We start from the raw sequence: 23,077 nt of genomic DNA, 5'->3' as shown, positions 1-23,077 counted from the left end.
TACGGCGAATGAGGCTCTGCTTTGCCTGCTCTCCCTTTGCCCTTGCTCATTGTCCAAACCCACTTTAGCTCAGCCAGTGATTCTGAGTTTTCTTATGGTTCTTTTACTGCTTCCCGTGACCAGTTATTTCCTATTACTTGCAAATAATGGCCAGTACATTTCTGCACTCAGTCTTTTAAGATACGTATAGATATTTAATACCTTTATTTTTCTGGTTTATCTGCTTACTTTTTAATTTAAAAAAATTTTTTTTAACATTTATTTGTTATGGAGACAGAAAGAGAGCATGAGCGAGGTGTGGGGGGGGCGGGGCAGAGAGAGAGGGAGACACAGATCCGAAGCAGGCTCCAGGCTCCGAGCTGTCAGCACAGAGCCCGACGGGGGGCTCGAACTCACAAACCACGAGATCACGACCTGAGCCGAGGTCGGATGCCCAACCGACGGAGCCACCCAGGGGCCCTTAAATTTTTAAATATTAGAATGATTTGGAGTTTATTTGGAAATGACAAATGAAGTAGGGGACCTAGCTGCTACTGCTGCTGTTTTTCTTCGTCCTCTTCCTCCTCTTCCTCCCCCGCCTCCTCCCCCAACCCCTCCTCCTTCTTCTTCCACCCTTCCTCTTCTCCTTCTTCCTCTCCTCCTCCTCAACTGCTAGACATTGTCCCAGCTCGCCTTATCAAATATTCTATTTGTTCTCCGCTGATTTTAAATGCAGATTTAAACATAAAATCCCAGATGTACTTCTATACGCAATTCTGTTTTGTTGATTGCGATGTCCATCCTTGTAAACGTATCTGAATGTTAATTTCTGTGGCTTTCTAATTCATTTTAATAAGTCCCCCCTCACTCACTTTTTAGAATTCTTCGTTATTACCAGGTTAGTTTTCCAGGTAAACCTCAATTCGTGTTCCTAAACCTTTTATGAATTCACGTGGCTATTTGTATTGAATTGCATTCTTTTCATAAATTAAAATAATGACGATCTGAAGAATTGGCATCTTTACACATGCTGAGACTTCCTATGTGAAAGCAAGATAAGCCTTTTCATATTCTTCTGTAAAGGCAAACATTCTTCTTTTCTTTGTCTACCCTCCCTCTTTCTGATTATAACAATGGACTCATGGATTTTTACAAATTACGTGTGTTGTAATCCATCACTGTCATTCTGTTTGGTCCTCATCTCTTTTCCCATTTGGTCAGCGAGGGGCCCCTGCAAGCCAGCGCCTGTGTCCTTTTGACATGGTTCCATTAATCTTTGAACATTGACCCCATTAATCCTTCAGGCTGCATTCTTACTAGGGGTGGGAAGTTGAATTATGTATGATTAAATTGTAGAATGGGATAAAATGAAATTGACTCCTCGTGTCACCTTACCTTATACAGTACTACAACTAATGCCTATGCATGCCTCTAAAGATGGTTTTATTCCATTCTGTCCTAAGAGCTCCACCATGATGTGGGTTTGGGTTCAGTTCTGTCTTGCCATGATTCACTCTACCTAAAACATGTAACTATAATACTCACTGTCCATTTTAAAGAGCTCTATGATTCCTCCCCAGAACCCTGAAGTGAATATTGGTTTCAATCCATTTTAAAAATTAAAGGAATACATGCCATGATTTAAAAGTATATTCATGCAGAAAGACTTTTAATGAAAAGCAACCATTCCCTGCCCCATTCTTTCCCACCCCCAGTTCTGTCTCCAAAGGAAATTAATACAGTCTGTTTCTAATAATTGGGAAAGTCACTCCCGTCTCTAAATACATGTTTAATGCTGCTTCTTTATCAATTTTAGAAGTTCTCTGTTCTCTTTTTGCTTTGAGAGAAAGGGTCAGGTGAATATAAAGGTTTTGCTCCTTCTTTTTCCTTTTCCCAGTGCAGGTGGTATAACTACCCCTACAATCTCTATTGGATAAATGTGTGACTTTAAGTAGCGTGGTTGCTTTAGTTTGCTACGGCTGCCGTAACAAAGTACTGCATATTGGATGACTTAAGCAACAGGCATGTATTGTCTGGACTTCTGGAAACTAGAAGTCCAAAACCAACATGTCGGCAGGATTGGTTCCTCCTGAGGGCTGCGAGGGAAGGGTCTGTTCCAGGCATGACTTTCTGGCTTAAAGATGGCCCTCTTTCCCTATGTTTTTTCACATTATCTTTGTGTCAAAATAACCCCCTTTTATAAAGACACTGGTCATATTGGGTTAGGGCCTACCCTAATGATCTCATTTGAATTTAATTACCTCTGTAAAAACCCTACCTCCAAAGAAGGTCACATTCTAAGGTCCTGAGGGTTAGCACTCCAACATATCATTTGACAGGGGGGGGAGACAAAATTCAACTTTATCTTTATTGCCCATTTATTTCCCATTCCGTCAAGATCAGAAATCCTCTCTGGACATTTCACTCCACGATGACACTATTAACATCCCTGACCATCTCTTAAATTCATCAAAACCTTCCACATCTCGCCATCTGTGCTCTGTCTTCTGCTTTTAAATTGTCAAACTTGATCAAATTTATGCCTTGTTCTATAAACATCCATAAGCCTTCCATATTATGTCTATAACTTCACTCTAAAATTTGAAATTCCATAGGCAGTATTTTTATTATGATGATCACATACATGTTATTCACTGTGGAAGTAGATAACATACTGTGATTACATTCCCCCTTTTTTTTTTTTGGAATTTTACAATTGATTTTGTATTATCTGCCTTTACTGCATTCTGATGTGTTCTAGAGACCTTTCAGTATAGCATCGTTAAGAGTACGCTGGGGTCAAGCTGTCTGCATGAAAATCTCAGCTTTACCGGATACTTGTCATGGAACTTTGGGCTGCTTGTTTAGCTTTTTATTTCTCATTTATTTGTGAAATCAATACAACCATGACAGTAGTCCCTGGCTTCATAGGATTGAATGTGTTAATACTTACCTAGCTGTTGAGTGCAGTATCTGGTGCGAACTACACTATTTTAATATGTTTGAATTGGTGAGAGTATCAAATCTTTAAAAGCTCTCTGTTCTGGGCTGAATTGTGTCCCCCCGAATTCCTGTGGAAGCCCGAACCTCCCGTGTGACTGTATTTTGAGACAGGGCCTATAAAGTTATAAAGATTAAATTATATCCTAAGCATGGGGCCAAAATTCCTTATAAGAAGAGGAAGAGATACCAGGGATCTCTCTCTTTCTACACACACCCACAGAAAGAAGAGGCCGTGTAGGGTCTACAGTAAGAAAACAGCCATCTACGAGTCAGCCAGAGTGCCCTCACCAGAAACCCAATTTGCTGGCAGCTTGATCAAATATGTCTAGATTCTGGAATGTGAGAAAATACATTGATGGTAAGTGACAAAGTCTGTGGTGTTTTGTGAGGGCTGTCCCAGCTGACTAATACATTCCCTTTCTCTAGACTTCTGCCTATGGGAAGCTTCTAGCTCCCTCCTCCGTGCCGGACATATTGTCCTTCATGCTGGTGGCACAGGTGACATGGTGCTATTTCTTGTCTCTGCTCTTCTGCATTGGAGTTATTATTTCCCAAATCCTATCTTCCTTCTTTGAAATTTCCTTTATAGTTTTGCTGAAATATGACCCCACTGAGCTTCTTGAAAGAGGGTGTTTTCAGGAAAAATGTTCTGAGTCTTGGAATGCTGAATATCTTACTGTTTTTCCTTTACACTTTGTTCATAGTTGGGCAGCTAAATAATTTAAGATTGAAAAATATTTTTCCCTCAAAAACTTTCCTCAAAAATTATTGATAAGGTGTCCATTTCCCATTATTTGATGGGAAATGTGGCTTCTTGTTCATTTTTTTTTCTTACTTTGGAAGCATTTAGACTCTTTTGGTGCTCTTTCTCACAATAATGTACATAGATTTCTGTATTTTTCATTTATTTTTCTGGCCATTTCATATGTTCTATTAACCTAAAGGCACATGATTCACAGGAGCCATCTTGTAAGGGCTCCTAGAGGTCAAATTAATAAGTATCTAAGTAAAGAAAATAATAGTGGATAACATGTATTGACTAAAAACTAATAAACATCCATGAATCCTTAATGATACCTAGAAAGGGAGAGAGAGAGAGAGAGAGAGAGAGAGAGAGAGAGAGAGAGAGAGAATGCCAGACAATAAACATAAAAGGAATGATAGAATTTGAGGGCAGCATTTTGCTACTCTCACTATGATGATGGACTCAGTCAAGGATTGTCAATGGATGCTAAACCACTCACTGGATGGAAGGTGATTGTGAAACAGGATGCTTATAATACCAAAATACCACCCCATGGATTATTTCTTAATTACATCAGGGAAGACATATCCTCGCGATAGATATATCCAGTGTTCACCACCTTCATCAAATAAACTTAGCATCACCAATATTGGGAACAATATTTTGGATTTCCAAATCTTTTTATTATTGTCTGATTTTTCTTTTTCTTGACATTGCTTTTTGTTTTGTTTATTTACTTTTATTTTCATAAATGTAGTCTTCCCTCAAATATCTCTGAGAGCACTAGAGAACATTTCTCTTCTGCATGTGAACAATCTCTCTTTCTTCCAAGGATATGCCTTATCCATGAAAACATTGGTCTTTTTCTTGCTTCTTTTGCAGGTTTTACTAAAATTGGTAGTACCTCTTGGTAGCCCAGAATGGCCAATAGCTAACTTTGCGCATTGTGTACTAAAGGAGGCTGCTTAACCAATTGAGCTTAAGCTTAGTGTGAGTACTGAAAGGGAGGTTAGTAGCTCATAGACTTTGACAACCTTCAACATCTCAGGGTCCAACTTTTCTGCCAGGTTCTGTAAGGCAGGTTGCTTACCAACATGGTTAGAGCATCCGTGCATGTTTTTGTAAGGTATCGTTTCACCGAAACTGTGCAAGGCAACACTCAGCAACTTTCTACCTTCCAGAAAGTTTTGAGTCTTTTTTATCTTCAGATGGCCTCTCTCTAGTGCTTTTTTCTGTTGGGGGTTTATAGTTTTCTTTCCTCCTCCACTGTGATTTTTCGGTCAACTTTTGTTGCTGTAACCACCAGCCACATCAACTCAGTGGCTTGCAGCATAGATTTATTTCCCACTTAGGTTGTGTAAGTGCTCTGAGTCAGCCAATATTCTACTTGACAATGAAGGTTCATTTAGGTTCCCATGTCTTCTCATCGTGGCACCTAAGGTGAAGGAGGAACTTGTACCTGGGACATGTTCTTATAGCAGAGAATAGAAACACAAGAGAGACGTTGTCAAACTACATAAGCTCATTTAAAGTCTCTGTTTGGAATGTGGCATTAAAACTTTTACTCATGTTCCATTGGCCAAAGACAATTAAATGGCCAAGCCCAACGTCAACAGGGCGGTTAAACATACACCATCTAGAGGGAAGCAGGGCCATCATGGGGCAGGGATAAATAATTGTGAACGTATTATATGTGAACATATCTCTCTGTGCCTCAGTTTCTTCATATGTGGATTGAGGATGAAAATAGCCTTTACTTTAAAGGGTGCTTGTGAAGAGCAATCCGATAATGTAGGTAAAGTGCTTAGTTCAGTGCCGAGTGCATAGGAAGCAATTAATAAGTGTCAGTGTTCATGATTTTGACTGTGACCATGATTGCCATGAACCAGAAAGTCTTCGGGGGTGGGGGGAAGATTTAAATATTTGTTTGTAAGACATATTCTGTCAGAGAACATGAATAAATTTCAGTGGCGGAAAGCTATACCACTTGAAATATATATAAAGCATGTATGCATACCCACACTTACAAAACCACTCCACTTTTCATCACCCCTGGAATGACAGTGAGGAACACTCAAAAGATCTGGGAAATATGGAGATTTATGTCTATTTTCAGAACATCTAGTGATCAGCTAAAAATGATTCAAATTCAGAATCCCCAGCACTAGAAAGAATTTTACTTCTTTTGTTGATGTTGTACGGAACTTAAATATTAAACAAAGTTGACAGTTTGGCAGGGAAGCAAAGCTTCATTCTGCATCTGGTTTCTCTGAACAAAAGTATGTAAAGGAAAAGGAATGTGATTATTTTTACCCCATTGTTCTTGGAAAGATAATATCAAATAAATATTTGAGAGTTTAAAATGATTTTTCCCAGCTTGAGGATATATTGACTCTTTTTCATTTCTTGCTTACTTTGGTTAAGTAAATGTATTTATTGTATTCTAACAAGTTTACCATTTCTGGCATTTTTCTTATGCTATGTAGCCAGATTATCTGGGTTTGAGATAAATGTTTGAGAAAAGGTGTGTTCTTTTTTTTTTTTTTTTTAATGTTTTATCTGTTTTTGAGACAGAGAGAGACAGAGCATGAGCAGGGGAGGGGTAGAGAGAGAGGGAGACACAGAATCCAAAACAGGCTCCAGGCTCTGAGTTGTCAGCACAGAGCCCGACATGGGGCTCGAACTCACAAACCACAAAATCATGACCTGAGTCGAAGTCGGACGCTTAGCTGACTGAGCCACCCAAGCGCCCCCAGAAAAGGTGTGTTCTTACCAAGGCCTACTGCAAAATTAAAAAATAATCATGAAGGTTATACACCCAAACTTCACACTTTCTCTTATTCTTGCTACAAAAGGATACGTATATTTTTAAACAGTGAGTTAATATTCTTAATATTTTATTAATTATATATTTAGAACCCAAAAATGCTTTTAGGTAATAACAGTAAGAAATTTAAATGGGGAGTCACCTCAGATTTGCTTATTCCTGGCAAGATGCTGTTTTCTCTTGGGAAAGAATGGTAAATTATTTGTAGACATTCTAAGATAATAATGAGACCACATGTTATTAGTCCTTAGCTTTGGAAGTCATTGTAGACAGGGCTCAAAGGGACATTCTTGGTATTTAAAACCTAGTAGACATCTCCCAAGGTTTGTTGAAAAGGGGATCTGAATAAACATATTCATTTCTGGCATGGGGGAGAGAGAATATGCAATTTGAAAAAAATCATGACCTAATTTAGAAATTCCAAAAGCCCAGAGATTGTTTCATTCACTAAATATCCTGGGGAAACAGCTATGAATATTTAATAATAGCAGAAGCTCCTCACAGTATGCAAGTCATTAGGTCAAATCACAAATTCTGCGAACTTTGAATTTTCTTGGAAATTGTCAAGGGACTGGAAGCTCAGTAGCAAGACGCACCAGAACTTTCTGTCCATAAACACGGAAGTAGGGGAGTCATCAAGGATTACGCTTGGGCAGGGGCAACCCAATCATTTCTGGTCTTCGTTGTGAGCTGCCTTGTTAAGTGACTCCCAGGCTGCGTATCTCAGCTGTTATGTCAAATATGACCATTAATGATGTTTTAAATGATTGTAATCATATTTTCAAATGCCTTACATGCTGTGTAGCTTGATTTCTCATTGCAGATTTTACTTTTGTTTTACAAGAGAATCACAGGGTATTTGGACTCAGGGTTTTACCTAATTCATAGGAATAGCTAGTGAATGCCACTCTGCATGACCCACTGATATCTCCAGCAGGTACTTCTTGTGCATAAAATGTGCACATGGTTGCAAGCTTCGTCTGTCACAGGTATTTAAGCCAAGCTGGGCTCCACCAATGTTATCATTAGACTTTCTCAGACACACATCCACTGCACCCCTCAAATGAGAAGATACATAGTCGAAATAACCACAATCGAGGAGATACCAACCTCCTCCTCAGTTTTTACATTTTCCCTCAGCTTACAGGGACAGGGAAACACATCTGAGCTGGTTGTCGACATCTGGTAATTTGTAGAATCTTGAAGCAATCACATTAGCCCCGCAGCAGTATAATTGAATGCAGACAGTGGCCTCTCACTGCATAACCATGCATCTTACTGCAGTTGCCTTTGCAGAAGAGGATTCTGTCAGCTTCTGTCCAGGATGAAGCATTTCAGCTGTACTGTCTCAATGCTTTAGTAATGGTGACCTCAAAGTCAGGAGGGCTGCTTGACTAAGGATGTGGGCAAAGAGTACAGACCGACTACTGTACTTAAAGAATGTACTTAAAGAATAAACACAAAGTGCTTCTTGGAACGGAGGAGCACAAAAGAAGCTGGGGCCTTGGGTGGCTCAGTCATTTAAGTGTCTGACTCTCAGCTTCCGCTCAGCTCATAATCTCACAATTTTGTGAGTCTGAGCCCCCCCATGTCGGGCTCTGCGCTGGCAATGCAGAGCCTGCTTGGGACTCTCCCTCTCTCTCTCTGCCTCCCCAGCTTGTGCTGTCTCTGTCTCTCTCAAAATAAATAAATACACTTAAAAAAAAAAGAGAGGCTTCTGGGCTTGTTTTATACCCCACTGAGTCTATTTGAGAAATAACCTACTAGTCCATTGCATGGATCTCGTAAGGCAAAGGAAAAGGCAGTGTGCTATGCCTGTAAAATACGTCCACATCCAAATCCCCAGGCCTCAGGCTAGCGCTGCTTCAGGTAACAAGTGTTTGCTAAGACCCACTACACCCTAACACAGTGCTAGGCTCAGAAGGATGCAATAAAATATAAATAAAACTTGACAATATAAAGTATGAAGCAAATGACACTCCCATGCACCGGTGTTATAAAGATATACCAGTATATACCATTTAGAGTGACTACAACCGGCACAACAAAAAAGTGCCGACATAGAAAAGGCCAAATATTCCATTTTGAAGAGTGTAATCTAGATTACTTATTGTACGAATAACTGAGGAAACATGAACAACGATACTCGTTTTGGCACATTGGAATGTGTGTCCATTTGGGAACAGTTTATTTATTTATTTTTTAGTTTATTTCTTTATTTTGAGAGATAGAGAGACAGAGAGAGAGACAGAGAGAGAGAATCCCAAGCAGGCTCTGTGCTGCCAGTACAGAGCTCGATGCAGGGTCAGAACTCACAGACCAGGAGATCATGACCTGAGCCAAAATCAAGAGTCGAACGCTGTTAACTGACTGAGCCACCCAGATGCCCCCATTTGGGGACAATTTAAATATCTACTAGTAGGAAATGAAAATAAAAAGGACAAATGAAAAAAAATGGCATTGTTAGGATTATAAGTAACAAAGTGGATAAATCTCAAAAGCAGAATTCTGAGTTAAGGGGTAAGATGCATACAACGATATTTATGTAAAGAAAACTCAGACAAATCAATACTGAATATGTATTTGTGTAAAAGTATAAAAACTTACTATAAAAACGTCTACATTCACTCTTCTGGTTGTCTCCAAGGGTTGTCTCTGAGGGAAGAAGTTGAATGACATAAAATGTAAAAGTTTAGATTATTTTGGAATACCTTATTTATTTAAAAAATAATGGAGCTTTAATACTTGATAATCTGGTGTCATAGTTCTGTGGTCGTATTTATAGCAGGATTTGCACTCTTCTGTATTTTACAAGCTTTCGTTGTCTGTGCCCTCCTAGCAGTTAGGTTGGATACCTCATCTAATATGCATTAAACAATTGGGGAATAATCAAATGTTAAACTCTGCCGTAGAATTTCCTTACACCAAAACATTGCAGAGAAGAAAGAGAGGGACCCCTAGAATCCCTGTGAACCTGAGGCCTGCACAAATTCAAAACAATTTCCATAATAACACTAAGATGGCACCTTCTGTTTTTACTCTTATATCCTCACAAGTATAGAGTGGAGATCTTTGCAGATATACGATGTGGGATATTGCAACAAATTGAATGCAGAATCAGATAAGAAAATCCAGCTGTCTTCTATTAAGCCAGACTTGAAAGAGATTTGTGAAAATGTAAATGCCATTCTCAGTAAAAATGTTTCTGATTTGAAAAATACAGGTCTTCTTTAATAAAAAAATTATATTATTTACACTCACATGTAGTGGATTTGTTATTGCTATTTTAAAGAAATACATATTTTAAAATTTTCTCCATTTTTAATTTCTTCAGCCATAAATGTAAATAACTATAACCCATGGAAGTGAAAGCTCTTCGGGTTCTCAGTGATTTTTAAGAGTGTAAAGTGGTCCCGAGACCACAAAGTTTGAGAACCACTTGGGCCAGATTATGCCAAGAAGTGATTCTAGAGGAGGTGGTCTTAAATTCATTGGAGGAAAGTAAAGAGTGCATTCAAATGGGGAGAACAGCATCAGCAGAACATTCTAGGTTGAAATCAGATCAAATTAGACAGTTAAGGGGCACCTGGGTGGCTCAGTCGGTTAAGCGTCCGACTTTGGCTCATGTCATGATCTCACGGTCCGTGGACTCGAGCCCCGTGTCAGGCTCTGTGCTGACAGCTCAGAGCCTGGAGCCTGTTTCAGATTCTGTGTCTCCCTCTTTCTCTGACCCTCCCCTGTTCACGCTCTCTCTCTGTCTGAAAGATAAATAAATGTTAAAAAAAATTTAAAAAAAAAAGAAAGTTAAGGTAAAGATAACATTGATGGAATGTTGCACATGGAGTAGTAGCCTAGGACAATAATTTTAATAGCAATTATTCAGTAAACATTTTTTTAAAAGTTCTCTAATGGGCCCCTGGACACCTGTAAAGAAGAAATCTCATTCTCTGTCTTGCAAAAACTCATAGGTTGAGGCATATTTAATTACAAAGTGCTTTAATAAAGATAGCTACATTGTGACATGAAAGACGTGAGCACGTTATAAATTGGTCTGGCTTTCTTTACTTGTATTTTGCAACTTGAGAAATTTCATAGAAAAATAAAACCCTGTGCTACAGGTTTGGAGAAAGAAATAGATATAAAATTACAAGTTTGTTGCAGACTGTTATAATGCTTTGACCAGATCTGTTGTACTTAAACCAGGGGATGTGAGCATTGTATCCATCAGGATAGACCAGGTTGGCTGTGGTAACAAACAACCTCCAAATTTCAGTCACTTAAGACGACAAATGCTTATTTTTCCCATATGCTTTGTGTCTGTGTTCTGTGTCTATCCATCACAGGTAGGTGGGAGGCTCTCCTCTATTTATTTCTTGCACGCCATTTCGTGGCACCATAGTCTCACATACATAATAAAGATTCCTTGTGATAGGAGAGACAGGTTGGGAAGTCAAGTTCTGTCAATTATACAAAGCGTTCCTGAAAGAGAGACATGTGGCTTCTACTCATAGTTCATTGTCCAAAGCTAGCTTCGTGACCTTACCTAACTATTGAAAGCAAGGGGCAGAGATAGTTTAGCAGTAATATTTTATTTAACTAGAAATAGAACTGGACAAGTTACCAAGGAAATCTAGAATTCCCCACTGCAAGCATGGCTTGAGAAAAATAAATTATAGTAAATGTCTAGTTCTCGACCAGGAAATTTCTCCAGCTGAATTAAATTTCTTCAAGCCGAATCAAACTTCCTATGGTGTCAGTTTCCCCTCCTTCCTAACCCTCCTAACTTCATTTCTTGGCTCCCTCTTAAAGGTAGAGATCTCAAGGTTTGTGGTAAATGTTGCTTGGAATGTACTTTCAGAGTTAAGTTGACAGGCTGAGAAATCTTATTTCCATTGCTGAACCTTAGCCAGTCTTGCATGGCAGTGGACAAATACATCTGGAAAGTGGGGCAGAGTCGGAGAGACTTGGGGTTTGCACTTGCATTTTCTTGTCAAGAGTAAGACAGCCACATAAAACCGACCATCTCTGATGAATTTAGTTAGGTTGGCAGGAGACCAGAGCAGCATCCTTTTGGATCATCCAAATTCAAAGCCTGTTCCTATCAAAAAGGTTGGCTCATGACCATTTTAAGGCATTTGGGCAAAGAGTACAAGTTGCTGTTGTTTCCATGTTTTATTCATTCCGGGGGGGGGGGGGGTGGGGGGTGGGAATGAAATAAAATCTTCATCCAGGGAGAGGGCAGGAGACATGAATAACCGGCCAAAATAATAGAATTTAAAAAGAGATCTTGAAAGTCAGTTGGTCCAAACACCCATCTGACACTTGGCTCTGTTCTGCAACATTCCATCCAAATGATCATAAGCTTAAAATCCTGAAGTGACAGCAATCACCACTGCCCAGTGTCATTCATTCTATCTTGGAAACCACTGACTGGTAGAATTGCATTTTCTATTGTGCCAATGTGTATGATTTAGTAATAGAGATCTACTTGCATAGTTGAAAGAAACTACGTATGCTATTATGATTTCTTGAGAGATATGTTTTATGGCAGGTGCTTCTCACACCAGCTCCAGGAAGTAAGTAGTAGTATTTGACACGCAGAAAACTGAGGTTTGGTGTGGTTAAGTGACTTGATGCAGGTGGTCGTATTGAGCTGGATGCTGGGAATGAACGAACGATCGTGCTTTCAAATATCACTGCAGCAGAAGGGAAAAAAAATCATTCATCTACTCTGCTTGAATACAAACACATATATATGTGATACTGATTCTGTTGGTAATACAATATTTTATCAAGAATGTGTGACGGTGATCTCAAGCAGACCACCTATAGCTGCCATCATTGTTTTGTCTTCCATGCTGGCCTTGAGATTTCCTGTGGATAATTATTGTCTTTTCGATCTTTTAGTAAACCTCAGTGTTGGCCACATGAGTGCTCAAAGCCGAACTGATGGAGTATATGCATAAAACATTCTCCCAGTGGACCTTTAACAAATAAGCTATGATTTCTGCAGGAGAATTTTTGACTTTAATTAAAATATGAGCCTGCACTTTGACTGGGGACCATGTGTCCAGCGGAGAAGCCATTTTCAACTATGTGTGAAATCGTCAAAGGAGAAGCTCACTCACCTCTCAGGGGTCACTTTTCCAACACAAAATGTCCAACGAACCAGTCAACCAATAACCAACCAACCAACCAACGAACACCAAACCAAGCGCTGAGTCAGAAGTGATGCATTAGTAATTCAATCTATTAACATATTAAGTAACTTTCCTCTGTTGCCTGCATATGTTAGTGGCCTTTTGCTTTCCCTGAGACTCTATACTAAATCAGTATTCTTCTATCAAAGATATTTTGAAAAAAGAAAAAGGATGATGGAAAATATGAACCTTGGCTTCCTGTTCCTGAGACAGAATAATTTCTCCCCACTAAGGCTTAGAAATTGGAGCACTTTTGGCTAATTCCCCAGGAAAGCAACAACAGGTGTGGAAGGGACCCACAAAAGGAAAGAATGTAACACACGTCTGCTTTATTCTGGCATGCAAGGAAGGCTCCGGGATTCTCACTTCATTTCTTCTTGTTTTCATTACTTCTAACATTCCTCTTTTGCAAATTCAAGTTTCTGCCATGAATTATACACTCCTAGATGCTTATATTTAGAGAGGTTTAGGTTTGCATTCAATTGTGACCCAACGTTTCACTTTGATTTAGCACACTTTGAGCCTGGTGAATACTTACATTGTTTGGAGCTATCGGAGTCCATGAACTTCGAAGCAGAAACAGTCAAGTTTTTCCATTGTTGTGGAACAGAAGCACTGTATCCAGTAAGTTTGGGAGGCCACAACGAACCTCTTTAAACATGTCCCTTTGCCCTTTGAATGACTCAAATTCAATATCCTCAAAGTCCGAGGGCTGTGGAGTTTGAATAAATGCCAAGTGAATTAGGAAACTACACAACATTCTAGTTTTTATCAGACTAACATTGCTTTTAAAAGAGGATGTGTAGGGGTACTACAAGCTATAATCAATAACAATCAATTCCACTCAAACACTCATGCAAACAGAATCAGAAAACAAAAAATTTTCTAGCATTCATTTCATCCATGTGTGAATTAGTGTTTTTCTTTTTTTCCATTATTTTAATGAATATGTGTTACAAGTCATATAACCAATTGTTTTCTTTCTTAAGATGATAATCTTTACATAGCAATTAAGCATTTACTACCTTCACATTCTCCTGTTTCTCTAATTCTTACTGTGGATCACTTTCCAAAGCAATCCAATGTTCCTCCTTTGCATGCATATACAATTTATTGCCTCTATTTTTATTCTTTGGGGATTTTTCTCATTCACGCCCCCCTTTCTCTATCATTATGTGCCAAAAGAATAATATGAAACCTCCAGGATTCATTGATATGTCCATTAGGGAAAAGAACACAGTTCAAATGCAGTGCTTTGTTTTTGCAGAGGCAAATTACTTATCTTCTTTATGCCTTTGATTCCTAGTCTGTAATTAGACTAATAATAGTCTCTATCTCAAGGAGTTGAGAAGCTTGAATGATTCTATCAAGTGTTTTCCACAATGCAGGCTGCATAGTAAATTCAATAAATATCAGGCTTATTACTAGCATTATTTTTGTCTTTGTTACTCAATAAATGCTGTACAAGGTATTGAGCTAAGTGCTGTTAAGGATACAAAAAATTAATAAAACATGGTTCTTGCCTTCCAAGACAATAAAATAATAAAGGTGAGACCTACCTGCATATAGCTAGGATGAATAGTAGAAAATGCTACCGCAATGGTATCAGTTGGGGGAATTTGGCTTGGGAGCTTGGGAGAGGGGTTAGGATTCCTTCCCTTTGGAGGAATCATTGAAGGCTTTAATAAAGTGATGGCATTATTTAGTTGAATGTTGACAGAGCATTAAAAAACCCACAAAACCTATGTAATAATATTCTATCTCATCTACTATTTTTAAAAGTTAAAAATAGTCCTTGTTTTAATTTGCATAATCTTTATTTGTCGAATGAGATTGTACATTTACCATTTGGTCATTTGTAATTGTGCATGTGTGTGTCGCTTTATGTCCTTAGCCTGTTTCTCCTGAGATTCTGTGTATTTTTTTTATTGTTTTGTAAAATCTCTCTATATTTTATAAGTGACAAATATTATGTCAATAGATTTATAAATATCGACCCATCCTTGCATTTCTAAAATAAACTACCTTGAACGTGGTTGTGGTTGAATTCCTCTTTTGTGATGTGAGATTCTACTTTCTAATGAATGAGATATTTATATGAGACTGTCTTCCATTTCTGCAGTCTGCCCCCAGGAAAAGGGTGGAAAAATGATGCATCCTTAAATTTTCAGGTAGCAGGCCACTTATACAACATTTGCAAAAAAAGCAGAGACCTGTTTTGCCTCCTTAGCCCAACACCACCTTGTAGGTAGAAGAGGGCTAAATCGGAAGTGAAAGAGAAGAGATTTCTTTAGAGAGTGTTGGTGGCATTTGTGGGAGGTTTGTTTGTTTTGTTTTGTTTTGTTTTGCTCCCTCTACTCCCCACATGGAGGAGAAGGTGGAGGTGCCTTTCTTTACCTCAAGCTGAGTAAGGGCTTAGGTATTGTGGCATCAGTCCCTAGCATTTGGGGGTGGGAGAAAGACTTTTCTTAGAAAGGCCAGAGTGATATGCTCTTCCAGAACATGACTGGTTGCAGGAAAGGGAGTCTCTCTGCCTTCCATTGAATCTGAGTGGGAAGTCACTGCCCTAACAGAGCACAGAATATCGCCGTGTGACTTCCAAGGCTAGATCATAAAATGGTAGAACTGCCTCCTGACTCCTTTTCCTTGGGTTTCCCATTCTGGGCAAAGCTGCCCACCCCCCACCACCCCTGCAGCTGTGAGGAAATCCCACTTAGCCCACATAGATGGGCTACCTGGAGAGGACCTGAGACCCCAGCCAACAGTCCGCATTAGCCACTGACACACAAGTGAGCTACATTTAGATTCTTGCCCCTAGCATCTGAATCTTGGAGCTGAGTCCCCAGACATCATTATGCTCTGCCTGAACTCTCCACTCATAGAATCCTTGAGCATAATCAATGGTCATGTTGCACTTGTGTTAGGTAATTAGTTATATAGTCTTAGTAAGTGGAAGAGAATCATACTTGATCCCTGCCTCCTGAAGCATGAATATGAAGGCTTGAAAGTAAAGTCGCATGCTTGTGACTAAATTATAAAGCCAACAGGTGAGCAGACTGCACACAGCATTGGCCGTAGGTCAAGGATGTGGGATCCCTCCAATGGGAGGAGGCAAAGAAGCCAACCTAGAAGAGATTCCTCTCAAGAGAGAGACGCCTGGACATGCAAAGTGACCTGGTAAAGGGGTGACTGACATCACACAGAGGTTGAGGGAGACAGCCAGGGTAAGGAGAGACATTAGATCACCCAAGGCAGGGTATCTAAGAAGCTCCAATAAACACCAGGAGAGACACCTTCCTTTTTCTTTCTCTGTCTTCGAAGTCTTAAGGCATCTGTGCCAGATTCCAAGTGCATTCTTCCAGTTTTACAACACTCTTCACCATCTTGTCCATAGTCGTAAGCCGAAATTGTAGCTAGCAAGAAGAGTGTGAGGTATAGAGCTATAAGGAGATGGTTTTGAACAGAGAGGGGAGAGAAAAAATGAAGCGTCATTTACTTTAACTATTGCCGCATGTGACCAAGTCTGTCTCGTATACTAAAACAGTCCGTGATTATTTTTCTTTGTTGATACTGTCGTGAGGTATTGGTGTGACTATTTTAACTACTTCTCACAACAACTGGGAGGTCTTAAACAGCATTGTGTTGATGTCATTGAAGTTTTGGTGGAATTCACCTGGGAAACTGACTCATGTTGGTATTTTCTTTGGGAGAGGAATCGGAGTTATTTTGCACAACTTTAACCCTAGGAATTAGTGTCTGTAGATTTTTCTATTTCTCTGTGGTCAATTTTAACCCACTATTTTCCTAGAAAATTGTCATTTTTATCTAAACTTTGGTTGAGCCCAACTGATTATCGTCGAAGCCATAGAATTTGTTAAGGAGAGTCTTCATCCCCATTTATTTTTCTTAAAATTTGCTCATGATACTTATTTTTTTTAAATGTTTATTTATTTTTGAGACAGAGAGAGACAGAGCATGAATGGGGGAGGAGCAGAGAAAGAGAGACACAGAATCCGAAGCAGGCTCCAGAGTCTGAGCTGTCAGCACAGAGCCCGACGCGGGGCTTGAACTCACAGACCATGAGATCGTGACCTGAGCTGAAGTCGGATGCTTAACCGACTGAGCCACCCAGGCGCTCCTCATGATACTTATTTTTAACTGGATTCCTAAAAACCATGGCTATCTGGCCGACTAGAACTCTTTTCTTATTTGCAGCTAACTGTTCCAGAATGTCCATATTTTAGGTTTATGATAGTCATTCTTTGCTAGTTTCCAGCCATAACATAAAACTTCCGCATCTGCGTGTGAATGAATATGTGCGTGGATGTGTGTGTGTGTGTGTGTGTGTGTGTGTGTGTATGCATGCATACACTGCATGTGAGATTTACAGGGAATTTGGGAGGTAGTCCGTTAAATACCTTGCCTTGTTCACCATTTTGAACCAGAACTCTAATGGAGTTTACATTCTAGTTGGGGAGAAGAGACCATAAATTACTGAGTAGCTGGTATATATAGTGGGGATATCACTATGAATGAAAAAAAATTGAAGGGCAACATGGATAGAGAATGACAGAGTGAAGGAACAATATAAGTAAGGGTGATATTTATATATATATACATATGTATGTATATGTACTATATCAGTTAGCTTGGGCCAGTATAACAAAATACCATAGACTGGGTGGCTTGGTGTTCTGGAGGTTGTATGTCCAAAATCAGGTGCCAACATGGTTGCGTCCTGTTGCGAGTTCTCTTCTGGGCTTGCAGATGGACGCTGTCTTGCTGTGATCTCCCATGGTGGACAGACAGAAAGTGAGCTCTGTGATATCCCTTCTTAAATGAACATGAATCCCATCAGACCAAAGCCCCATCTCCATGACTTCATCTAACTTCAAAAGCCCCATGTCCAAATACCATCATAGTGGGGGTTAGGTCTTCAACCTATGAATTCTGGAGTCACACAAATTTTCAGTCTATAACATCTACACAAACACACACGCATCGAGGGTGACTTTCAGGTACAGTGGGTTTGATCAGAGGGCAGAAAGAAGAGGTAGTGGACCACATGGCTATATCTAGAGGAAGAGCATCCCAAGGAGAAGAGAGATAGGTTCAAAGGCCTTGAAGCTGGAGGAGTGTATTGAGTGCATTCAAAGAACAGTGTGGAATTTACCCAAGGGACACAGGAGTACTGATGCATAGGGGCACTTGTACCCCAATGTTTATAGCAGCACTCTCAACAATAGCCAAATTATGGAAAGAGCCTAAATGTCCATCAACTGATGAATGGATAAAGAAATTGTGGTTTATATACCCAATGGAGTACTACGTGGCAATGAGAAAGAATGAAATATGACCCTTTGTAGCAACGTGGATGGAACTGGAGAGTGTGATGCTAAGTGAAATAAGCCATACAGACAAAGACAGATACCATATGTGTTCACTCTTATGTGGATCCTGAGAAACTTAATAGAAACCCATGGGGGAGGGGAAGGAAAAAAAAAGAGGTTAGAGTGGAAGAGAGCCAAAGCATAAGAGACTATTAAAAACTGAGAACAAACTGAGGGTTGATGGGGGGTGGGAGGGAAGGGAGGGTGGGTGATGGGTATTGAGGAGGGCACCTTTTGGGATGAGCACTGGGTGTTGTATGGAAACCAATTTGACAATAAACTTCATATATTGAAAAAAAACAAAAAAAAAACAAAAACAAAAACAAAACAAAACAAAACAAAACAAAAAAAACAAAGAACAGTGTGGAGGCCAGTGCAACTGAGTGGTGGGAGAGAGGATGGGAGGGAAGAATACCAGGTGATGAGACTGAACAGAAAATTGGGGACCAAGTCACTGTAATACACCAAGTGGGAAAGAAAGTGTGGGAGCCTCCAAAGCAGAGGAATGATATAGTACCAAAGGTAATCTTTGTACAAAGCGATGTTATGACTTAGGAGCATATGGTATTAAAATACGGTATTTCTGAAGCACTTTAAAACAGAGAAATGTAAGAGTTGTGTATTAATAGAAATGTTTGTGGAGTCACAGCTCATCAATGCTAAGTGTCTTCACTTGTAGGTCATCAATGCTGATATTTGGTCACTGTTCTCCTTGTTAAAAAAAATGCATCCTGCAGTAACAATTAGTAACAGTTTCCATTATCGTGAAACTTCGTTATTTAAATGTGATTTGTCAGATGTTCAATGTTTAATTAAAAATAAGTGGATGATTAACATTTTGATGTTAATATTATATATTGATTCAAATGTAAAGACGTAACTATTTAACTTAATAATACATTGCTTACATATTATTGTAAAGAAATACAGGGGAATATTACCTGCAACAACCTGTTGATCTTGACCATGTTCTGGAACAAAACCATGCCTTCCAGTTTTCTGCGTACTTTTGGTATTCATCTTCATGATGCCCTTGTAATATTCACCTCTCGACATATTTCTAAGGGGAGAAGTTAAAAAGGCAGACTAACAAAACAAACTTCTGTGATCAGACATAATTCTGCCACTCGAGGCCCACGAGGTAGATGGAATGGTGGGATGGGGCTACCATTGGGCCAGATAGCACTAACTTATCATGAAACATGAAGGTTGTTGCTGTTGCTCACGCATTGTCAATGACACAAATTTTTGTTATACAAAGCAAGGAGAATCTGAAGAAATCTGTGGGTTGACATAAAAGGAAAGAAAAAGAAAAGATGATTTTCTTAATTATGTCAGAAGAAATAAGAGATATATAAGTAAGCATATTGCACTTTTTGATGTGCGTATTATATTTCAACAGTTTATAGCAAGTTACAATGATGTCTGATATCTGGTTGTTGTTGCTTTTTTCTTGAATACAGTTTAGATGGTATCATTCTAAGAAAAGGATTATAAAATGTAAGTTCATTCCTCCGCTAAAACAGCTCTGACTAGATTAACCAAATTATTACACTAGCTAAGCAGTTAGGAATCAGACAGGCATTCACTCCATAGTCTATTAATTTTTATGAAAGAAGTCTTTGTCCTCTGTCAAGAGGTGGCATTTATTCATCATCTCTCAAGACACTGGTCTCCAAATGTACTCATATCCTACCTTTGTGCTAATGACACCTTCAGTGTTCTGGGGAGAAATGGGTTAAAGACAACGTGGTTTGTTTTGTTTTTCAAAGTAGTAAATGTAATCAACTTAAAGAATTGTCCTTTATTTTCATATTACATCTTTCCTACATTTTTGGTGTTAAAATGTTTGCTTCTTTAGAAAATAGTTAATAATAGTTTTTTTTTTTTCCTGGAGATTTCTCTCGGCTGACTTTCTCCAAGTTCTCAATATCGCTAAGATTGTTAATGAAGACGGTCTCATTAGTATGGTGCCTTTTGGGCTTCCATTCTTATTTCCAATCTCCTTTGCTCTGCTTCCCAACTAACCCTGTTTCAGATCCCATAGCTTGCAGAAGCTAAGAAAAAGAAACATTCTTATGTCTTGTCACTCCAGATTTCTCTGCAGAAGATTGTATTTCTCTTGGCAAAATATTGCCTTTTTTCTCCTTGCTGTATTGCTCTTGCTACTTGCTCTTGCAGTACCCTTTCTGCAGGAGGTTTAAACATTCCTACCCTGTTGAATTCAGAAAAGGCCATTTGATTTGCTTGCATCAATAAAATGTGCATGGAAGTCACATTTATCATTAAGAGCCATTTTTTGGTTCACTGTCTCTCTTGTCACAGCCTGGTCTATCATATTCTCTTTCTTCCCATTTAGGAAGTCTGTCCTAGTTAAAGTGGCAAAGATATTAGCCTATGCTTTCTTCTAGAAACTTTAGTTGTATGGTTAGGTCTATGAGCTATCTCAAAATTTTGAATTTAAATTAACTTTAATGTTGTATATGCTGTGTTGTAGATACCAAGGCTTATTTTTTTTTTCATGTGGATATTTACTTATTCCAGCAACACTGATTGGATAGCATTCAGGCTTTGAGTTTTCCTTGCCTTAGCAGGCAAGAATATTCCAAAAATCCTTGCATATTTTGGAGCAATAGCATTTTCCTATGGTTATAGAAATTAATAGTACACAACATTATTGGATCTCTCTTCCATATGATGGGAATCTGCAAAGGAGAACAAATTTCAGAAATCATATCAAAGTAAACTGGTTACTTAGCTAAGTTACTTAGCTAAGGAAGAAAAAGTTTGGGAAGGGAATTGTATGAGGGAGGCAGGTGTTCATTTATAATAATGGGAAGTTGGTAGACAGTATCTAAATTGACTAAATAAAAAATATTCATATAAATGGATGGTGTGGAAAAATAGTTAAATGGCAGGAAATATAACTAAAACTTTAAAGATCTTCCTGTTGCTTAAGAAAATTAGAAGCAGAGTTTTACTCTTTTGCAATGGAAATCTTACAATCTATTGACATTTGTACAGGTATTTTCATATATTAGTTAAATTATTTTTCAAATATTTTCAAAAACAAGGAAAAATCATCCCTAGGGATGCACTCCAGTCTGTTACAGGTGATGTTCTGTAGGGAGGGGGGACGGGAGACCATACTTTGACTCTATTATATGCATGTTGGTAAGGACTGAATTGAAATTCCCCCAAATTCATACATTGAATTCTTAACCCCCATGTGTGACTGTATTTGAAGACAGGTCCTGTGAGGAGGTGATAATGTTTATGAGATCATAAAGATGAAGACCTAACCCAATAGAGTTGGTGCCTTATAAGGAGAGGAAGAGACACCAGAGTTTTCTCTCCACCATGTCAGGACACAGTGAGAAGGTGGCTGTCGGTGAGCCAGGGAGAGAGCTCTCACCGGAGATGGACTCTGCTGGACCTTGATGAGACATCTATTCCACAGAGCTGTGAAAAAATAAAGTTCCTGTTGTTTAAGTCACCCCGTCCGAGGTATTTTATTATGGAGCCTGAGCTGATCGGTGCACATGTTGTGATTGTATGTTTTTCTCATAATAAGCATATATCATTTCATGATGAAAATATTTAACTACAAGGAAAAGAATTATGTCCTAAAAGTAGCATCTCCATATTTCAGAAAATTTGAAAAATTGTAAAAATGGAGAAGAAATCCTATCTTTCTTTTTAGTCTTTTGTCTTGCAAATTTATATCTGTATGCATTTTATATAGCTGTAATTATATTCAGTGTTCAAGTTTGATCTAATAGTTTGTATTTCCTCTGATAAGGTAAGTATTAACGTTATTACTAATGTTTATAACTACAATTAGAATGGCTATTTATTTGAGTTGATGTCTTTTATCAATATTTTATTTAACCTATTTGTTTATAGCTGAACATTTTTGTTGTTTATACTTTCTGGCTATTATGAAAAACAGTGTACTAGATATAGCCAGGCGTATGGCTTTTTAAAGTTGGACTTCTTTCCTTAGGATAGATTCCCAGAACTTCAATTACTGAGTCAAGAAGTACAAACATTTTTGAAAATCTCGATACGTTTTGCCAAATTGCAAATTTGACAGCAGTTACAATTCCAACAGTAAATTGTGGAGAAGTTGGTTGTACTTTGGGTAGTTAGTAGGCAGCATTTATTTACTGTTATCCCCATTTTTATGGGCAGAGTCAGATTTCATTTTTGAAAATGCGCATTTCTTTTATTGCCGCCCCACTACAGTTAACAGCCGGGGGGGTCAAGGGAGTTGACGCTTTGACGGGGTCGCTGAGCTCCTCGGTGCCCCTCAGACTGTATCTCACAGGCAGCGACCAGCTCTGAGCGGACACAAAGTCATATCGCCCCACACCTTTGCTGTGAAGGAGTCTCTGCCCTAAAATCTCCTGTGTTCCTTCTGAGTGAACTGAGCTGAAGGTAGTCAATGGGAACTCAAGGGCAAGGTCTAACGCTAAAGGTCACCAACAACGGAATGGGACTCAGTCAGTCATTTATGGAGTACCCATATGCCACCAGAGTGTCGTGACCCTGGAAGCATGTTTTTTAGGGCTCATAAAAGCAGCTCCAGGATTCCTATTCCTCAGTGTCCAATGCATGAGGAACTGAGGCGACCTACTCCTAAGGTATCCAGTGCATCCCGGCTTGCCTGGAACTTTCTTGGCTCCAGCATTAAAAATCCCGTGTCCTGGGAAATCTCACAATCCCTGGGAAAGTGGGAGGGTGGGTCCTCCTGGCTGGGCCACAGTCTGTCAGGGCCTCCCCCCTTCATCTGCTGATTGGGCAACTTTGAAAAGCTGGTTTCCAGATCCACTGTCAGTTCTGAGATCCTGTGCTTCCTTCGAGGCTCCCTCCATCTCTTAGATCTGTCAGATCTGGACTCATCACAGTCCCTCTGTTCTAAGCATCTTAT

Source organism: Acinonyx jubatus, chromosome C1 (genome assembly GCF_027475565.1).
Source record: "Acinonyx jubatus isolate Ajub_Pintada_27869175 chromosome C1, VMU_Ajub_asm_v1.0, whole genome shotgun sequence".
Lineage (NCBI taxonomy): Eukaryota > Metazoa > Chordata > Mammalia > Carnivora > Felidae > Acinonyx > Acinonyx jubatus.
This window is presented reverse-complemented; position numbering follows the sequence as displayed.